The sequence below is a fragment of the Cherax quadricarinatus genome, chromosome 89, assembly GCF_038502225.1.
Source record: "Cherax quadricarinatus isolate ZL_2023a chromosome 89, ASM3850222v1, whole genome shotgun sequence".
In the NCBI taxonomy this organism is placed as follows: domain Eukaryota; kingdom Metazoa; phylum Arthropoda; class Malacostraca; order Decapoda; family Parastacidae; genus Cherax; species Cherax quadricarinatus.
The window spans coordinates 12,528,929-12,537,286 of record NC_091380.1 but is presented as its reverse complement, the minus strand read 5'-3'; the positions used below and the strand labels follow the sequence as shown (position 1 = coordinate 12,537,286).

The window sequence follows — 8,358 nt, the reverse complement described above, 5'->3', positions numbered from 1 at the left end:
TTGCATCAAACCTATCATTGTGTAATTCAGCTATTCTACTCCGCAGTCTGTCCATATCATCCCTCCTACCACCTCCCCCAACATAACAATCTTGCAACTGTCCCTCCAGATAATTTTGCAACCCAAAACGCCACCTCGCCTCCTCTCGTCCCCTAGCCTTAAAAAAATTCGCTATTCCAGGTTTTGCCTGCATTTCCCACCAATCTAACAGATCTATCTCCCTGTTCCTAGCCTCCCAAAAAGGCAACCACCAATCACTGAAAAAAGGCCCCTCCCCCTCCTCCTTAAGAAGCCTTACATTTAATTTCCAGTACCCAGAATAAATACGCACCACTCCATCCCACATCAAATCTGCTATTACCGCTCTGTGATCAGAAAACCCCACATCGAAGGTTTGCACCCTCACAACATCTATACCCTGCTTAATATAAATTCTGTCTAATCGCGCTTCATATCCCCTACGGACGAACGTGTGCTCAACTAGGTAACCCCCCCTCCCCACCACATCAACAACCCCAATATCTCGCAATACATCCCTCAGCACACTCAGCACACAACCCGCCCCTCTCGGTTCGACATCACCACTCCTAATCACACAATTCCAATCACCTCCTATTACTGTTATAGCAGGCAAACCTCTCAAGTGATACAGCAATACCTCTCTGACAAAATCTACTTTTACCCTGATATTACTAGTTGCTGGCATGTAAACTCCCACGAAACTAACTCGACTCTCACCCCAGACGCCATCCACCCTCACGATCCTCCCACCCCCCCCCTCTTCCCAACCGATGACACGCAAGGGGCTGGTCTCCTTTACCGCAACTGCTACCCCACCTTTCAATTGCAAACCACTGGTTACATACATCCGATATCCTTTCACCCTCAACACACTACCAGCCCTGTGATTATGCTCTTGCAAAAAGCATATGTCAACATCAAACCGCCTTAAAAACCACTCCAACCAAACTTTCTTGACCTCAGTCTTAAGTCCATTAACATTAAGCGTGACACATCTGAAAATTACAGAAGGGGCGGCTTTCCCCTATGCCTCTGGGATTTACCCACTGCACTTTTCATATTACGTGTTCCTTTGCCACTCGAGTTTTCCTGTGCAATCACTTCCCCCCTCCCTTTCCCAATTTGCAACTCAGGCACACCTCTACCACTATGTGTCCTCGGCTCCACAACCGCTGCCCATGACTTCTTCCCCGGCCTCTGCCCTGGGGTAATGACCTCATCTATCTCTGATGCCGCAGTTCGTTTCCTAGAACTCACACTTACACACATATCACCCTCAGACAATTCCTCCTGGTGTACCTCCACGGCCACCACATGCTCCCGCCCAATCTTACTCAAGTCTTCCTCAACAATTTGTTGTCCCTCCAAAGTTCCAGCTTCACATGAACTGAGGACACCTTTTGCACAGGGTTCCTCCTCATCCAAAAAATCCTTGATCACATCTGCCAATAACCCATCCTGGGTTGAAGCTTCCTGGACGAAAGTCTCCTCAGATGTCACCTTCAACTCCCCCGACGCCCCTGGGAGAGTGACACATGTCTCCGCCGCCGCCACCTCCCGGTCGACCTCTTCGCTCCAGAGGTCATTCCTCCGGCCTCCCGAGGCATCAGAGCCAGGCACCAAATTACACAACTGTTGAATCACAATTGGAGTGTCGATAATTCGAGAAGCCCGCCTCCTAGGACACTGGGCTGCCATGTGCTCATAAGAGCTACATAGACGACATGTTTTCCTTTGCCCAGCATAGTACACATAAACCTGTGTTCTACAACCGATCATCGTAACATAGGATGGTATAGGCCTTGTTAAGGTCATTTTAAGGGTGTAAGAACCTTCCGGCATTCCTTCATATGGACCATCCCTCCACACCCCCATTGTTGCAGAATGCACTGTCCCATAACTTCGAAAATACTCCTGCAGGCCATAAGCCGTAGCCTCGAAGGGTACATTCCGTACCTTCACCCATGTGAAGTACTTAGAGACGTCATGTAACACAACATCCATCGTTGAATTCACACTCATGCGTTGTTCCTGGTAATGCTCGACAATTCTTGTGTAGTAATCGACTCGTAGAAATTTCACAAAGATTCTTGTTAAACCATTAAGGGCGACGCCATACAATTCCTCGTTGGGAATACCATATGTATCCCTGATGATGTTAGGGAGAAGGACGTTCATCGTATCTCCACTTAACGTACCACGAACCAGCTCTATGCAGATAGTATTCACTCTCCGTACTGTATGTTCCGCCATGTTGATATCCCAATGAGCAGCGCACGTCCTCACTACTCAATGGTTGTTGCTGAACTCCTGGTTGGGGGAGATAGCCTGTAAATGAGGGTGTGTACATGCGCCGAATAAAGGTTACGTACTCTTTGCATGCCACAACAAGGAATGTCTGAACATGATGGCTCACATCCACCATTGAACACAATCCACACCCTAACCCTCATATACCCTATGGTAACAATCAATATCATGCACGGTGGTGGATTTAATACACTACCGCTGACACTTCAACCCCCCCTCTCGCATGCCTAGTAACTGTGTCTGCCATCACCACTCATAACCACCAACAGAAAAGGTTGTCCCCTTTCACAAATTTTTTTTGCTTGTTTTCAAGATCCCTTTTATAGAGGGATAAGGGTTTTATTGGAAGCAAAGGGGATGGGTAATGTAAGGGATGGGGGAGCGGGCATTGTTGGATATGTCGACGATACGACGATTTTGGTGAGAGAAAACATGGATTTGATTCGGGTAGAAACGTTAGTGAAAGTTTTTGAAAAGGCTACTGGCATGACGATCAACATGGGGAAAACAAAGTATATGAATCTTGGAAAAGGGTCACGTGAGGACGGAATGGTTGCTGAAAGGTGGAAAAGGGTGGACCAAATAAAGATATGTGGGATCGTTTATGTAAATGATTTCAAGTTAGCACAGCAAATAAATTCCGTGCGTATCGTTGACAGTGTTCTGAAGCGCCTCAGTGGTTTAAGAGCTGCTAATTTAAGTTTGCAACAAAGGGTGATTACAACGAATGTGCTATTATATAGTAAACTATGGCATGTTACGGTAATATTTCCGATACTTCGTTGTGAGTTAAAAAGGCTACAAAAAAGTGTTTTTAGATTCATTTGGGGAACAGGGAGCGAATGGTTAAGTAGAGCGGTTGTCACACTCCCGGTTGGCCGTGGAGGGCTGGGTCTTATAGATGTCGAAAAGAGGATAATAAGTATGTATTTAAAACATAGTTATAAGCGGGAGGGAGGGGTGAAAGGAGACGGTCTTCATAGGATACATCAGGATATGCGACGGTGGTGGGGGGGTAGGGAGTTCATGATAGGTGAGGCAATGTTACGGGTATTTATAAACGTGAGGGATCCTTTACATATTAAATTGAGAAATCTTGATAGGGCAGATGGTAAGGCTTTGGTAGCGGCGGTAGAAGGAGTATATCCGATGTATGATTGGCGTAATATTTGGGGGCGTTTAAACAAATTGCGTTTAAAACCTAAAGTCAGAGAAGTTATGTATAGATTTTTACATGGAATATTGCCGTCAGGAATGGTTTTATTCTATAAGAGAATACGAGAGGATGGGGAATGCAAGGATTGTGGAGGATTGGCGACTATTTATCATACGGTGTATTTTTGCGATTGTATTGAACTTATAAGGGTTTGGATGGGTAAGGTTTTAAGGTTAGTGGGGGGAGGGGGGTTGCAGGTCTTGAGGGTTTTAAGTTTAGATATAACTGGGGTGAATAAAAGGGTTGAGAATGCGATTGGGTATATGATTACGGATTATATATACATGATGTGGGCTATGAGGGAGGCGGACGTGCGTGCAAGAATTAATGCGTTGGCAGCAACTTTTTATAGGACACAGTGTAGGAATAAAGGGGTGTATGGAGGGAGATGGGAGAGAGATTTTAGTGAGGGTTATCGAAATTTCACATTAAGGGATTTATGGGATTTGCAAAATGGGTAAGGGGACACAACGGGCTATTTTCCTAGACTTGGGTGTGTGCATGGAGTGCTGTTTATAAGGATGTATAATTGAGTTTTGATATCTATGGGCAATATGGTTATTGCCCCGAGGGTTTCAGGAACTAAAAAGTTATTATTTAGAAATGTGTTGTACTACGATTGCATATTATCATTTATCATGCATAAATCATTTCAAGGACTTTATGATGAAAATTTTCAATGACTCAAATATGTTATAGGTGTCTTTAATGATTTTGATTCAAGTGTAATGTTTATAAAAAAAAAAAAAAAAAAAAAAAAAAAAAAAAAAAAAAAGTTTTTCCTAGCATAAGCTACTGGTTCTTATTTTGTTATATTTTATGCTGTGTTAGTGTGCTTTTCAGTAATATTATATTACATGTAACTACTTGCTTCATTTTTTCTTAGTTCCGCTGAGATGTAAAATTTCACATCGTAGTTTTGTTTTGTTATATTGGATGTTTTTATTGTGACTTTTAGTATTATCCCGTTTCCTTCTTTGTATCCTAAATACCTATGTATGTTAAGATCTTGTGATAATCGCCTAAATTAATGTTTGAGTATCGTGGTGCTCTGTTAAGCACCTGAGATCTTAGATTTAGTCTCTCATACGTGTGTGTTGACAGGCAGAAACCTCACCTATGTGTGCTTGTGTATGTGTGTCATTGTGCGTGTTTAGTTTTTTTTTATATCTCTTCTTTTATTGTACAATCTTTATAATTTCCAGTGTTTGATGTTTTGTATAAGTAACCTTGTTAGAGATGTTCTTTAACAAATAAAACAATATCACTGTAATGTATAGTGTTGAGTGTGAGTGTATATTCACTGTAATATACGGTGTGTTGTGTGTGAGAGTGTATTACCATTGTAATATACAGTGTGTTGGGTGTGTGTGTATTACCACTGTGCAGTATGGTATCAATATTAGGTTTCGGGTTAAGTGAAATTCTAGTGCAGTAAGCTTTTGTCGTGTATCTTTTAATATATTTCTGCTATTTGTATCGCACTGTTTTAAATAAAATATAAAAAAAAAAAAAAAAAAAAAAAAACAGTCATTGATGGTAATTAGCATCTTATAATATATATCACCCTGAAAACACGCTATATACATAAACCTACCAAAATAAATAAATTTACACATTGTTCCTTCCTGCAGACAGATTATTTACACTGCCAGAGATTATCTATACATCACATCCTACAGAGAATGGACAACATTAGACATCTAAAATAATTATGACATGTGTTTTGCATGACCTGCTGTTGCAGAGGTTGCTTACACTCCTACCCCCCCAAGTGAAAACTGTCTAGTTTCACCTGGCTATACACAAGATCAAAAACTCATTCACTTAATCCTATATAATGAACTTGTGAAAAACATCTGTAACAATATATAAGCAAAGACACCCCAGGCAAGATCTTACATTATGTACACAATACCAAAACGTGCAACTAGTTAAAAAACAGGCATGAATGCCTCATTATTTAAATTATGCACAACTACATCTGTACTTGCTTTGGCAGTACATATACTAAAATTGGAACGATACAGAGAAGATTAGCATGACCCCTGCACAAGCATGACACGCAAAATTGTGAAGCGTCCCACATTTTTTGGATTGGGCTACTGCATATGATAGTGTAGAAAGAGGAGCTTTGTGGCAGTTCATGCGTTGGCAGGGTTTTGGGAGTGAAATCATCTCTTGGGCACATACTTTATACAAAGGGGCGACTATGCGTGTGCAGGTCAATGGTAAGTTAGGTGTGCCAGTTCAGATGGGTCAGGGTTTGAGGCAAGGTTGTCCCCTTTCACAATTATTGTTTGCGTGTTTTCAAGATCCTTTTTATAGTGCGGTGCGGGCTAGAGTTTTGGGGGGTTTGGGGGGTTATGAGAGTGATGGGTGGCCTGGTATTGTGGGTTACGTAGATGATACATCGGTCTTGGTAGGAGGTGGTGTAGACTTGCAGCAGGTGGAAGGAATCGTGGACGTGTTTGGAGAGGCGACAGGGATGAGAATTAATGCCACGAAGACTAAGTTCATGGCAGTGGGAAATTGGGACCAAATGCGTGGGGGCATGAGGGGTAGGTGGAGCATGGTGGACCAGCTTAAGATATGTGGGATTGTGTATGTGGGATTGTGATCCATTGGTAGCACGTGATTTGAACTCGGTGAGGGCCGTGGATAGCGTGTTAAAAGATTAGGACTGAGGTCTGCAAATCTCACGTTGCACCAAAGAGTAACTGCGATAAACGTACAGTAAATTATGGCATGTGGTGGTCATGTATCCGTTAATGCGCCAAGAGGTCACGAAATTGTTACATAGGGTTTATTGGTTCATTTGGGGATCTGGCTGTGAGTAGTTAAGCAGAAAGGTAATTACTTTGCCGATTGGTCAAGGAGGGCTTGGGCTCATACCGCTGGAACGAAGGAATGTGAGTATTTATGTGAAACAGAGTCTTCTGGGGGAGGTGGGAATAACGGGGGGATCGAGAAAGTGTATGTGGACATAAAACGTTGGTGGGCGGGGAAGGATTTGCGAGCAGGGGAGGCAATGTTGAGATTTTTGATTGTGGCAAGGAATCCAGCTTGAATCAAGCTGCGCATAATCGAGAGAGTGGGGGGGGGGGTTGGAGGTGGCTGCTGTGGAAGGAGCATACCCGATGTATGCCTGGCGTGACATATGGGAACGTCTCCAGAAGTTGCACATTAGTCCGGGTGTACAAGACGTGATGTATCGCTTTTTACACAGGATTCTGCCGTCTGGGATTGTCTTATTTAATCGAAAGCTCAGGGAAGGCGGGGAGTGTCGAGCGTGTGGTGAAGTAGAAACCATTTTTCACGTTGTATATTTTTGTGAATGCATAGGCAGGGTCAGGGAATAGTTTGGAAGGGTAATTCGATTTATGGGAGGGGGTGGGTTGCAGGTATTGCGAGTGTTAAGTTTAGATATTGATGGGGTGGGAGCGCAGGTTAAACACACAGTGGCATATCTGGCAACTGATTTCGTGCTCACATCATGGGCAATAAGAGATGTAGGAGCGGGTGAAAGAATAAAGGTGCTGCTGGTAGCGACATTTTACAGACCTAAGTGCCGCAATCGGGAAGTATATGGTAGGAAATGGAACACTGAATTTACAAAGGGTTATAGGAATTTTCGGCAGTGTGATTTATGGAATTTGTAGGTCAATGGGAAGCAACGGGATAGCCTTCCGTTCAGAGGCGTGTGGGTGTGAGTGGGCAAGAATGGGCAAGGTGAGATACATATGAATGTTGAGTAATATATGGAGGAGTGAGTGGAAAGCGTATTACACAGTTTGTATGACACCATTGTTTGATTTAAGGTGTTTTTCCTTGTCTATGATGGGGCATTGATGGAAACGTACGTTTGCATAAATATGTAGGTGCGTGAGTGTGTATGTATATATGTGTGCATCTGTACGGATATATACATAGATGTATTTATAAATGTATACACGTGTGTGCGAGGGCATGTTTGAACAGGAGAATTGTTATGCAGGGTTCTGCATGACATCGTAATGTACATATAGCGGAGAAGTGTGCCATAACAGTATGAATGTTGTAAAGAATAATTTTATAATTCATAATGTGCATTTGGGGGCACTGTAAAGTACTCTAACTGTTTGGGTACGCGGAGCAAGCGTGGCTTGGGGCAGTCAGGAGTCAGCATGGTGTTGAGGCTGGTGTCGGAGATGCTGTATATTTAAGCTAAGTTTGTAGTTGTGTACTCCTTTTGTTTAACTAACCTAAGCCATAGGCTCTTCTATGGCTTACCTGTATGCCCACCTAGGCTCTGACATGGTCAGGGTGCTGTGGGATGAGTGAGGAAATAAGAAATGAGGTTGGGAGTGGAGTAGAGACGGCCTGGAGCTGACTAGGCCTAGTGGTTATGGTGGCTGAACCTCCAGCCAGCTGTTTCTTGTGTACCCTCATTTGGGCATTTAGGATTAAGGTGTTTCTAGAATGTGTATATAGTGTTATGTTGAATAAATAGATATATTTTCCTAACTGAGCTGGCGCTCAATCCTCCCATTACAGCTGGGATGATTGGGTGTGGTGAAGAGAGGCTTCACTCCCAGAAGTTGGTATAGATGTTGCATTAAGTCAGATGTGAATTGTGTCCCACGGTCAGACAAAATTTCTCTACGGATGCCCACTCTGGAGAAGATGGACAAAAGGGCTTCAGCCACCTCTGTAGTAGTTATGGTCTTTAAGGGTATGGCTTCAGGGCCTCATAATATCTTCCTCTAAAACAAAGATATTAACAAGCAAACGACATCCCCCACCCATCTATTTGCAGGGTGAAATCATTA

The 8,358-nt window shown here is 43.1% G+C and overlaps 1 non-coding gene across 1 annotated transcript; it reads left to right on the top strand.

The window, feature by feature from the left end:
- The first annotated feature begins 5,533 nt into the window (after positions 1 to 5,533).
- On the top strand, positions 5,534 to 5,640 carry LOC128706029 (U6 spliceosomal RNA). The gene has a single exon (XR_008409805.1). It is a non-coding gene; the product is annotated as a U6 spliceosomal RNA (small nuclear RNA).
- The last annotated feature ends 2,718 nt before the right edge of the window (positions 5,641 to 8,358 follow it).